The 10,287-nt window shown below is 42.3% G+C and overlaps 1 protein-coding gene across 1 annotated transcript in view; it reads right to left on the reverse strand.

Moving 5' to 3' along the window:
• Nucleotides 1–9,545, reverse strand: part of KLF12 (KLF transcription factor 12) — a 446,968-nt gene extending 437,423 nt beyond the window's left edge. The window contains exon 1 of the mRNA XM_007447097.1: nt 9,263–9,545. The gene's annotated coding sequence lies outside the window, so the exon portion shown is untranslated. The remainder of the gene's footprint in view (nt 1–9,262) is intronic.
• Between the last annotated feature and the right edge of the window lie 742 nt (nt 9,546–10,287).

The raw sequence follows: 10,287 nt of genomic DNA on the forward strand, positions 1-10,287 counted from the left end.
TATTTATACCTACGGTAGAAAAGCTAATGCACATTCCAGAGGATATCACTCTTTAAATATTCAACCACTCTACTGTAAAGTTCCTTTCTAAATATCCCTTCAACTGACTCTGACCTTCTGTAAAACTGATCGATTTTCAAGGTTTCCCTTCCATTGTTCTTACACAGAAAAAAAAAAAGATTTTATTCCTATATATAAAGGCTTTTGGTCAAGGCTAAAATTCCCAACATTTATAAATAAAACATATATCAAACCTCTTCAGCAATATGCAAAACTTTCATTAGATAACTTCATATAAAGTGTACTTTTAAATTTTTATTAATCAACCATCATTATCTTTGTTTATCCAAATAAACCTTCTCTAAATTCATTGTAACACTGTGTGCCCTACTAGCCAAGCATATGCCGGGATCTATTTTTGGAAAAGAAAATTTTCTGGTGATACAGCAAATGACAGAAGTTCGCCCAAACACCATAAAGCCATCAGCTCTAAAAGATAACAGAAAAAGAGGTGTGAAATCACCACAGATGCCAAAATAGCTGTTTTTAATTTGCTCTCTTCCACTTGCAGGTTTGCTGTTTCTTTTCTATAAAACATAAAACTTTTTCCATGAAGGATTTGTGCCACCTATCCACTTTCAAACCTTGAAACCTTTGATTTCCCAGCTAGGAGCAATTTTTCTCCCCTGCCTTTTGTTTAAGCATCTTACAGTACTTGATCCACGTATCACAAATTACTGTGAATTATAATTTTCTACAGAAGTCTTACCTCTCCTACTTGATTTTCAGCTCATTGGTGATGTCCTACCCATTTTCATATATAATTCCAGATACATGGCAGGAGCTAAATAAGCATAAGTCCAATGAGAAAGTAAGGCATTTTTTATACAGATAATATGTTTTTATTAATTTTATTATGCCTCTGACTTTAATAGCTTTATCAAACAGAATACATACTGGCCAGAATTTATTGGTCTACTATTAACATTATGGAATATCCTGTAGCAGTTGCCGCCTAAAATAATTTTTTGGATTAAGTCTCTTAAACACAGAATTGGCTTCTGCACTGAAGTAAATATTCTAGTAAAGGTATTCTAGTAAATGTATATCAATATAATCTACAAATGAAACAGCCTCTAAAGACAATATTTATTTGTACAATCTCCCATTCTTTTGCTCTAATTCTCTACGATAAAACTAATTGGAATAGCATATTTAATGCTGAAGGGAGGTAAGAGTAACACAGAGGACAGTTCAAAGGTTTTCCAGTCTTCAAATCTTTGCTTTAAAGCTAACTGGTTATTGATAATGATGGCATTACCCTGTGAAAATCAGTTTCCACATCTATTAAATAGAAACCATAATATCATACACATGTACTCAACGAATATTTAATAAAGGAAGGGAGGAAGGAATCTCATGTTTCTAATATATAATGCACTCCAGCAAACTTGTACAAAACTCAAATATGTGTAAGTCAAGGGACTAGACTTACATTTTAAAGGACACCCATTCCCAGAGACAAAGGAATATTACAAAATCTGTAATTATACACAATCTATTAGTGTCATTAAAAACAGATGTATAGCATTTTGTATGTTCTGTCACCTTATTATTGTTTTACAATTCATTAGCTTACCTCCACTAAGCACTTTCAATAAAGATTCACCAATTTTCAACACACCTAATGATTTCTTTGTCTCAACTGGATAATAAGCCCTGTTTCTCAAAACCAGAATCAAGATTTTCATTTTCCCCTTTTTCTACTCAGTTTGTTAATGAAAGGCATAAAAACAGTAAAATTCACAAATAATTTTCGAAATTATTATCAAAAATGGCAAAATCAGGGCTGGGGGGAGGGGAAAGACTGTTACATGGCCCCATCTTACAAGAGCTTAAAAAAACTCATTCATTCATGAACTGATGATGTTCGTAAGTCAAAATCCAGTGTACAAAAAGGTACTTCGGCAGTCTCCACATAGAGTATTCAAAGTGTCAATTATTTGAAAGTCAACTAGACATGCCTGTTTACTAAACAGTACATATTAAATAACCTAAGGGACTTTCCTGGCAGTCCAGTGGTTAAGACTTCGCCTTCCAACGCAAGGGGTGTGGGTTCGATCCCTGGTCGGGGAGCTAAGATCCCACATGCCTCTCAGCCAAAACACCAACAACATAAACCAGAAGCAATACTGTAACAAATTCAATAAAGACTTAAAACAATGGTCCACATCCAAAAAAAATCTTTACAGTAAATAAATAAATAAGCTAAGAAATGAAAAGCATAGTGCCTAATTTCTGTATGATAGTAGCTGCACAATAAAGAGTAGTTGTTTTGTTGCTGCTATTCATTCTCAGTGGCTGCTTTTAAGAGAGGCCATCAGTATACTAGAAGAGGGCTTCCCTGGTGGTGCAGTGGTTGAGAATCTGCCTGCTAGTGCAGGGGACACGGGTTTGAGCCCTGGTCTGGGAGGATCCCACATGCCACGGTGCAACTGGGCCCGTGGGCCACAACTGCTGAGCCTGCGCATCTGGAGCCTGTGCTCCGCAACAAGAGGGGCCGCGATGGTGAGAGGCCCATGCACCGCGATGAAGAGTGGCCCCCACTTGCCACAACTAGAGAAAGCCCTCGCACAGAAACGAAGACCCAACACAGCAAAAATAAATAAATAAATGAAGTCCTACCCCCAACATCTTAAAAAAAAAAAAAATACTAGAAGAGATGAAAGTTTTTTTCTTCCAGTTTTATTGAGATATAATTGATATATAGCACTGTGTAAGTTTAAAGTATAACATACACCATGAAATGATTACCACAGTAAATTCAGTAAACGTCCAACATCTCATATAGATACAAAAACATAAGAAAAAGAAATTTTTTCCTTGTGATGAGAACTCTTAGGATTTACTCTCTTAACTTTCCTATATAACATACAGCAGTATTAATTATATTTATCATGTTGTATGTTACATCCTTAGTACTTATTTATCTTATAACTGCACATTTGTACCTTTTGAGCAGACTAATATTTACTGAGCACTAAGTACGTACAAGGTTCTATATACGGGATGCTTTGCAGGCATTACCACAATTCTGATCCTCAAAAACATTCTGCAATGTTGACATTATATGTTCTTGTTTTTGTTTTTATTTACCAATGAGTAAACTAAGACTTGCAGAAGCAACTTGCCCAGTTAGACGGCTAAAAACTGGGTAGCTTAAGGTTTCAAATCCAGTAGTATTTAACTCCACCGCAAGGCTTCATTTGGCAAGGAGAAAAAAATTTTCAGGAAAATGTAGTGAATTGTGGAATGGTTAATAGACATGAATATACTGACTAGAAATGAAAAGGCAAGGGGAAATGACCATGATATTTGGCACTTAGCTACTGAAAGGACAGTCATATGGACTGTACTCCTCAATTTGTTCCTTCATTAAGTATTTTAGCACTATATGATCAGCCACTATGTTAGAAGCCATGAAAGGAACTATGAAGAAGATTCATTTCCTGCTCTCAAGGGGCTTATTATTGGGAAGGGACAAGACAAATCAACAAGCAATTACACCAGAAGGAACATCATGTGTTATGGGGCCATAGATTACAGACTGGAACCTGGTGTATTCTTCAAGCAAGGGATGATAAATAAGAGTCCCACAGAAAGTGATGTTTACAGTGATAGTTGTAACATGAACAGGAGGTAGGCAAGGTGTATGTGTGACACGGAAAGGGTTATATTGATGAGCTAGTTTGAGTCTGTTTCTTTGCTACTGCAAGCATAGCAGTGTGCAGAGTGTGAAAAAAAATTGTTTCTTCACTGGAGAAAATGTAGCTGGGGAGAAATTATGTAAAGTATTATTGTTCTTAATTTTCTCAAAAATGTGTGTGTGTTTAAAAAATGTACACGGAAGGAAATGTGTGCATATAAAAAAGTGTGTGCAATAAATTTTCAAATACCCATTTAAGATCCCCATCATCTACCTTCCTTTATTGTTCACATGTTGTACTGCAACAACATCTGAGTCTAACCAAGAGACTAAACCATAAATCAGACATAACTTAATCAACAGAATCTTGGCTTAACTAGGGATTTGAAGTTCAATAGGCTGTTCTAAATTATAGTACAACAGCACAAATTTAATGATTCCATAAGAAAAAAAATTAAGGGCATTTTCAATGACCAGTCGATAGAGGTTTCAGTTGACTCACTGAAGAAGCAGCCCGGAGGTTTATAATCTCTAAATAATCCTTGCTGATCTTTATTTTCTATAAATGATCATGGAAACTGTATTTTCATGTATTTTTCTTTGGAAAAGCTCAGATGCTTCACCTGCATTATATAAACGTTAACAGTCAGTAACTTTTATACCAGCTACATAAAAACATTTTAAGAGTGACTGGATCTCAAGGTCATAGAGCAAATCTCTGGTGAGACAGGAATGGAATTCATGACCTTTGACTGCCAGGAGTTTTCTACCCACACTCGGAAATTCCTTCTCCATAAGCGTGATTTATATGCTCACTTTGAGAGGCTGGAAAGTTCATCCCTTTTAGGGTAGGGGGTGGGGGGACGGTGGGTAGTGCTTTTCCTGTCAAATCAGTTGACACACCAGTGCTTTACCAGCGCTTTTAAAAAAGTGATTTTTACCTACATTATTTCATCTTACCCTCACCACAGCCCTGTAAACTGCATATGATTTTTCCCATTTTCAAGACTCAGAGGCATTAAGAAATTTAACAAAGGTCATCCAGAGTTAGTAAGCAAGAGAGCCAGGCTCAAACTGCAACATCTCTGCTTAAATCATATGTACATACCTAAAATAGTGGCTATATTTTTATATATGGTACGTACATACACGTCATGCCAGCAATTATTGTGAAAAGCCATATATACTGTTAAGCACGGTGAATGTAGCACGTGAAACACAATTCCTGGCTGTGGAGGCCAACAAGTTGTGATAGTGGCAGCTTCTATGGCCTCTGATGGGGGTGGGAAAGCTACCCCAAAGCTCTGTAGTTTTCCCCCTCGTCTTCCACGCCGGAATACAGCAGCAAGGGCTTTCTGCTACTGCATCTGTACCTAAAAAGCAACACTGTTTGGACCAGTCCAATTACTAAGCTTTTAGTAAAAATTTAAAAATATATACCATTAAATTAGCCACAAAATAAAAGTATGACTTTGAGTTGGAAAAAAAGACAGGAGGAAAGCCCATCCCAGAGCAGAATTCTTTGAGTGAATATCCTATAATCTACTGCCAGACCAAAACAAATTTTCGTTGGAGCAGCAGGACTACTCAAGTAGCCACTTTTATGACAATAAACACCCCAAAGCGAAAAATCCTTTTGTAACATAATTACTGAGAATATATAGAGAAAGTAACCATTTAATCCACAGCATGTGTTCCCTACCGCAAGAACTCAAAAGCTGACATCAGATGGGGTGTTGCTGCTCTACGGCCTGACAATGAATTCTGGCCAGCTGAAGTCCGACAGTTCTCTGGAAGGGCTTGGGATCTAGAAACCAAGCAGGTCTCACAGAGCCTAAGGCTGTTGCCCTTCTGGGCACAGGGGAGGTCCATCTGGTTACCTGCCTTTTGATTTGAGGACCCCTGGTTACGGTGGATGACTTAAGGCTGTGGTTATAGGGTGTTGCCAGGGATTTAAATCTTAATATTTTCACCCTTACATTTGGTCCATACTTAAGACGTGCATAATGTGTAGGCTGAAAAAATAAATAAACGTGAATTTTAAAATGGAAAGTAAACCAACACTGGACAAAAATACAGATATTTCCACTCCAGTACCACGTGGTATTTTCAAAATGTAAATGACAAAGGTGAGCCACTGCCATCTATTTTAGGAGTTATTTACAAAAATGAAAGTTGTTTTCTAAAAGAAAAAGATAACCATGGCGTTGATTCTGAATAAAACTCTTCGGAGATTTTTAGCTCTTGTTCATTAATCAACACGGAAGCACAAGCGAGGAAACTTATTTATCCAAAAAAAGAATAACTTTTCAAATAACTTTGTGCCACTTCTAGTTTTGCAGAATACAAACTTCTTTGTATTAATACACAGATCATCTACAGCTAGATTTATGAAGTTGACACTAAGAGGACTGTTACTCTCACAATATAAAGAAAACAAACCATTTGACGCCCCAAATTTAATGTGAATTAGTCTCATATTAAATCGCAGAAATATGAAATTCCACACTTTCCATTTTGTGCCATGATGAAAATATCCAAGACGTTTATATGTTCAACTAGTTAACAACATCACCTCACTGGTCAAGTTACTCAATACTCTAGATTAACCAACACTGGCTTGAGTTCAAAATGCCCTCATATGGGCTTAGAGGCCTAAGCACTTATGTCATCTTTATGGGGATAGAAAACACACCTATATTTAAGAACAAATTATTTCATTATGTTGATAGCAGCCTGCTTCATGATATGACATCTAAAACTCACTCTGAGTCTGTTGAAGTGCACGTTTACCTTTCCCAGGAGGCCGGAAAGTAATCCCTGAGGAACATAGATAGATATTTTTTAAAACGACCAGAACACTAATGCTATTACATGCCTGATGGGTGCTCTTCGGAATGACTGTCAAGCATCCTGATTTGTTTTTCCCTTGGTCTGGGGAGAGAGAGCGCACCAGTGTTTGCAGTCCCTCCCATTCTGTACACACATAGGCTGCAGCTGTAGTAAACAAGCGCCAGCCAAGAGTTGCTGCTAAGGTCAAGGTCTCAAATGCTATACCAGGACCAATTTTCTCCCAAATGACATTCAGTTGTGGAAAAGGAATTTTCTGGAGAAAAAAAAATATTAAGGGCCCATTAGCGCAACCATTTTCATTCAGTAAATAGTATTTCAACGCATTCCAAAACAAAGTTTAGCTGACAGAAGTTTCTTTTAAATATGCATTACTAAGTAATAGATAAATAACTGAAGCACTTCAAAAATAAACAGAAACCCCTCAAGGATGTTTCTTTACCTCACACAGCTATAGTAGTTTTAGTGCCTAAATGATTAAAATTTTATGTGAAAACATCCCAACTTTTACCAACGCGAGTATATTTCATAATAGTTATGAATTAGAAGGTAAAAATAACAAACCTCTTCCCTAACTACATTACAAATTTCTGTCAATTCTTGTATGTTCAAAACCCTCTCTCCCCAACTCGGACTCTAATTGACCAGGCTGCAGCCATAAAGATGTAACTTATGCAACCGAATGTTTGTCCTTCAACAACCTATTTCTAAGCTTCTAAAGTTAAACATTTTCTAGCCTAAAAGTATACCCCTTTATCACAACCAATTTCTATGTGGTTTTCAAAAATGTAAACAACATCTGAATGAGGTCTGCAAATAGCACAACCAGGCTTTTCTTTTTTAAGGTGAGAGGTCACTGTTTTTACTGAATGCCAATTCCAAAGAGCATTTCTTAGAAGATGGAATACACCCACCCTTCAAAGTGACCACCCCTATTCCCCATAACAAGCTGCTGTCCGTTAAAAGCCACCAAATTTATTTCAAAGCGTTAACTTATCTAAACAACTCTATCCTCCAGTAAGAAAAGGGCATGAAGGCGTCTAGGTGGATTTGCAGAATGACGTGCGTTGATTGGCAGATGTCTACCGAAGCCACTAGATGCACACGCACTAAACGTAAATAGAGCTGCTCCTCTCCCTGGTGTTACAGGGAAACAGAATATTAAAGCTGATTTAAAATAAAATATTCGAGTGCTCGTCTGAGGAGGATTCTATTAGCCAGTGGAATTGCTTAAAACAATCCATACAGCACGACACTTAAACCATCTGTACAGTTAAATTAGAGAGCCGACAATACTAACCACACAAACTGTTTATCCAGATTACACATTCCGTTGTACTAATACTCTTTAACTCAACACAGTCAGCTTTTATCAGCTGAATAAAGGCTGTTACTATTAAAGTATGCAAAACTGGAAGCGCAGGGTGAAGGGGGCTGGGAAGCTGCAGGGCATATAACAAAGGAATTGGTACTTTTTCCAAGCATTTGCCTCAAATGCACTTCGAAACAGAACTGTTGAGTGCACCCCACCCTTTTCCCCAAAGATAAAAGTTTTCAAAGTTCTAATAGGCAGTTCTCTACCCAACAAAAGCAGGATTGATTCTCCCCGTAGGGAAGCATCTAACGCGAACACCAACTAATGTCGCGGAGGTCAAGTCCGAGTCCTCGGAGCGAGCCTCTTAAGGCAATAAGTGGCTCCCAGGCCGTCTCCGCGGGCTTCCCGGCCCGGGTGGCCCTGCAAAGTTGCCCATTGTCAACTCCAGTCAGGCCCCCCGTAACTGAAAATAACAGCCACGGGCCAGCCCCTGGCTACTTCCATGGACCAGGCACTGTAGCAAGTGACAGTTACACATCATTACGACCAGAGACAATAATGAATGTAGCACCAGGACCACTATTCATGCCAGCAGTGTCATCTCCGCCTTAACCCCTTCCCCTCCGCTCTCTCCAGTGCACACCCAAGCCCACAAGGCCCGGTGCGGCAGCTCTTCACCCAACTCGCTCTCTTCCTGGGGGCACACTACTTCCACAAGCTCCCCCCTCCCAATTCAGCCCTGGTGTTTTATTTCTCATCCTTGGCAACTGTCAGGCAAGCACTGCAACCAACAATTCCACGAGGGATAGAAAAACATTTGCTTAATTCACGCTACTTGATAAGTTCTTTTTTAAAATTGCGAGGCGGGGGTGTGGGGGGGGGAGAAACCTCCTTCTTTCTTCTCCACGAATCCAACCGACGCTACTTGCTCTGCAGTAGCATCGGCCTCCCTCGGCCCCCTCCCGCTTCCCAACACTTTCCCCCTTTACGAACACAGACCAACCAAAATGACTTAACTTGAGCAGATGACAGAAGGAAAATAAAACATGTTAAGAGAATACGGTCTGATCTGGGATGGCACAAAAAAAAAAAAAAAAAAAGGATAAGAAACGGAATCGGCACAGACCTGAACAGAAGCTGCAGAACAGGAGAAATTGTTTTCTTTCCCTCACACAGAGTCCCCCTCTCTCTCTCCCTTTCTCTCTCGCTCTCACACGCGCGCGCGCGCACACTCACACACACACACACACACACACGGCGTCACCCGCGCACACTCACACGCACACTCGCACGCGCACACGCACGGGCAGAGCCTCTCAGCTGCTCTCTGCAGTTCTCAGGAAATGAATGGGGGGCAACCCAGGGAACTGTTGTACTTGCAAATGACTTACCCGGATCACATGATGCGCTAAATGTAGGGTGGGCCGGTGGGTGGAGGCTGCCGAGACGCGAGCCCGGGTCTAGCGGGGGGAGCCTCGCCAGGCCCGCATCGAATTACCCCGGGGCCCAGCCGAGGGGGTTGCAAGACGCCGCTTCTCCTCCCTTGCAGCCCGCAGCTCAGGAAACCGGAGAGGCGCGGAGGGGGGGGAGGGTTGGGGGGAGCGGGGGGGAGGTGAAAACACCAAACCCCCAAACAAAAGAGCTCCGGGTCCTCCTCCCCCGAAACAAAGCCCCGCCGCTGCGGGCGAGCCCCGGGGTGGGGCCGAGGGCGGGGGCGGCGGCGGGGAGGGGCTCGCTCAGCAGGCGCTAAGTCGCTTTATTGCCATAAAATGGGGCCCCCGAGCCGCTCCGCCCGAGGATTAGGAGGCGGGCTCTGAGTGTGATGGTTGAAATCCCCTGTGGGAAACTAACCCCTCCCCGCTCGCAGAGGTAGAAGGCAACACCCACTGCCCGGCCCTCGCCTCGGCGCCCGGGCCGCTGGCTGGGGGGTGGGTCCGCGGAACCTCCACCCCGCCCCACCCCTGCCCCCGCCCCCGGCCGCGGCGGAGCCTCCCGATCACCTGCACCACCTTGCTGCGGCACCCAAAATAACCTACACATGGCCAACGCCGCTTTGGGAGCCGCGGGGAGAGGGGTGCCCGCGGGGCCTCGCGGCGGGAGGAACCCCCGATTTCAACTCGTCTGGGGAGGACTCGCACGGAGCCGCGAGAAAGTCCCCTCTTTTGTGTCAGCGCGCTAGGCAGCCTTAGGAAGGGAATTCGGAGACAAGATAAAGCGCGGAGCCCGCTCGGCACACAGCCCCCGCCGCTCCTCTCCCCTCCCCTCCCGCCCGGGTGAAAGCGTGCAGGGAAGGGGCCGGGGCCCGAGCCGTCCCCGCGGCTCACCCACCAGCTAACTTGGAAAGGTGTGGGCGGAGCCGGCTCCGGCGGCCGGCGGAGGCTGCGGGACCGCTCGCGGGGACCGCCCCCGGACGCCG

Source organism: Lipotes vexillifer, unplaced genomic scaffold (genome assembly GCF_000442215.2).
Source record: "Lipotes vexillifer unplaced genomic scaffold, Lipotes_vexillifer_v1.1 scaffold1491, whole genome shotgun sequence".
Lineage (NCBI taxonomy): Eukaryota > Metazoa > Chordata > Mammalia > Artiodactyla > Lipotidae > Lipotes > Lipotes vexillifer.